The following is a 2,731-nucleotide window of genomic DNA, read 5'->3' on the forward strand; positions in this document are numbered from 1 at the left end:
AAGGGAAGCTAAAGCACAATTCTTTGGAGAAAATCTGACAGAATTTTTCGAAAAAGAAAGAGACATGGCCGAAACCAATAATAATGGTGGAGGTGTAAGAAAGATGCTTGGTGACTTTACTGCACCAAATTCCAACTTACATGGAAGAAACATCTCAATACCTGCAATTGGAGCAAACAATTTTGAGCTAAAGCCTCAATTAGTTTCTCTGATGCAACAGAACTGCAAGTTTCATGGACTTCCATCAGAAGATCCTTTTCAGTTCTTAACTAAATTCTTGTAGATCTGTGATACTGTTAAGACCAATGGGGTTGATCTTGAGGTTTACAGGCTTATGCTTTTCCCGTTTGCTGTAAGAGACAGAGCTAGAATATGGTTGGACTCCCAACCTAAAGATAGCCTGAACTCTTGGGATAAGCTGGTCACGACTTTCTTAGCCAAGTTCTTTCCTCCTCAAAAGCTTAGAAAGCTTAGAGTGAATGTTCAAGCCTTCAGACAAAAAGAAGGTGAATCCCTCTATGAAGCTTGGGAGAGATACAAGTAACTGACCAAAAAGTGTCCTTCTGACATGCTTTCAGAATGGACCATCCTGGATATATTCTATGATGGTCTGTCTGAATTATCAAAGATGTCATTGGACCATTCTGCAGGTGGATCCATTCACCTAAAGAAAACGCCTGTAGAAGCTCAGGAACTCATTGACATAGTTGCAAATAACCAGTTTATGTACACTTCTAAAAGGAATCCTGTGAGTAGTGGGGCACCTCAGAGGAAGGGAGTTCTTGAAATTGATGCTCTGAATGCCATATTGGCTCAGAACAAAATATTGACTCAGCAAGTCAATATGATTTCTCAGAGTCTGAATGGGTTGCAAGCTGCATCCAACAGTACTAAAGAGGCATCTTCTGAAGAAGAAGCTTATGATCCTGAGAACCCTACAATAGCAGAGGTGAATTACATGGGAGAACCTTATGGAAACACCTATAATCCCTCATAGATAAATCATCCAAATTTCTCACGGAAGGATCAACAAAAGCCTCAACAAGGTTTTAGTGATGGTGGAAGAAACAGGTTTAGTAATAGCAAGCCTTTTCCATCATCCTCTCAGCAACAGACAGAGAATTCTGAGCAGAATCCATCTAGCTTAGCAAATATAGTCTCTGATTTATCTAAGGCCACTCTAAGTTTCATGAATGAAACAAGGTCCTCCATTAGAAATTTGGAGGCCCAAGTGGGCCAGCTGAGTAAAAGAGTCACTGAAACCCCTCCTAGTACTCTCCCAAGCAATACAGAAGAGAATCCAAAAAGAGAGTGCAAGGCCATTACCTTGCTTGGTGTGGCCGAACCCAAAGAGGAGAAGGAGGACGTGAATCCTAGTGAGGAAGACCTCCTGGGACGTTCACTGACCAATAAGGAGTTTCTCTTTGAGGAACCAAAGGAATCCGAGGCTTATCTAGAGACCATAGAGATTCCATTGAACCTCCTTTTACCTTTCATGACCTCTGATAACTATTCATCTTCTGAAGAAGATGAAGACATTGCTGAAGAGCAAGTTGCTCAGTATTTAGGAGAAATCATGAAGCTGAATGCCAAATTATTTGGTAATGAGACTTGGGAGGATGAACCTCCATTGCTCATCAAGGAACTAAATGCCTTGGTTCAGTAAACTCTACCTCAAAAGAAACAAGATCCTGGTAAATTTCTAATTCCCTGTGACATAGGTACCATGACCTTTGAGAAAGCTCTGTGTGACCTGGGGTCAGGCATAAACTTAATGCCACTCTCTGTAATGGAAAAACTTGGGATCTTTGAGGTGTAAGCTGCCAGAATCTCATTAGAGATGGCAGACAACTCAAGAAGACAGGCTTATGGACTAGTAGAGGACCTGTTAGTAAAGGTTGAAGGCCTTTACATCCCTGCTGATTTCATAATCCTAGACACTGGGAAGGATGAGGATGAATCCATCATCCTTGGAAGACCCTTCCTAACCACAACAAGAGCTGTGATTGATGTGGACAGAGGAGAGTTGGTCCTTCAACTGAATGAGGACTACCTTGTATTTAAGACTCAAAGATCTCTTTCTGTAACCATGGAGAGGAAGCATGAAAAGCTTCTCTCACTACAGAGTCAACCAAAGCCCCCACAGTCAAACTCTAAGTTTGGTGTTGGGAGGCCACAACCAAACTCTAAGTTTGGTGTTGAACCCCCACATTCAATCTCTAAGTTTGGTGTTGGGAGGTCCCAACAATGCTCTGAACATCTGTGAGGCTCCATGAGAGCTCACTGTCAAGCTATTGACATTAAAGAAGCGCTTGTTGGGAGGCAACCCAATGTTATTTAATTATATCTATTTATTTTCTATTGCTATTTTATGTTTTCTTTAGGTTGATGATCATGTGAAGCCACAAAAACTACTGAAAAATCAAAAATAGCATTAAAAACAGCTCACCCTGGAGGAGGAGCTTACTGGCGTTTAATGCCAGAACAGAGTATGGAATTGGCGTTTAACGCCAGAAACAAGTAGCAATCTGGCGTTAAACGCCAGGATTGCACTCTAAGGGCGTTTACACCCCTAAATGGAGCAGGGATGATAAGTCCTTGACCCCTCAGGATCTGTAGACCCCACAGGATCCCTACCTACCCCACCTCTCTTCTTCTCTCCTCCTCATACCTTTCCATAACACTCTTCCCCAAAATAACCTCCACCAATCACCTCCATTACTCCTCCAAA

General features: G+C 42.1%; 1 non-coding gene across 1 annotated transcript; it reads right to left on the bottom strand.

Annotated features, from left to right (window-relative positions):
• Positions 1-466: 466 nt before the first annotated feature.
• Positions 467-574, bottom strand: LOC148571769 (small nucleolar RNA R71). The gene has a single exon (XR_015908275.1). It is a non-coding gene; the product is annotated as a small nucleolar RNA R71 (small nucleolar RNA).
• Positions 575-2,731: the final 2,157 nt, after the last annotated feature.

This window comes from Arachis ipaensis, chromosome B3 (genome assembly GCF_059453495.1).
Source record: "Arachis ipaensis isolate K30076 ecotype BB chromosome B3, ASM5945349v1, whole genome shotgun sequence".
NCBI classification, from domain to species: domain Eukaryota; kingdom Viridiplantae; phylum Streptophyta; class Magnoliopsida; order Fabales; family Fabaceae; genus Arachis; species Arachis ipaensis.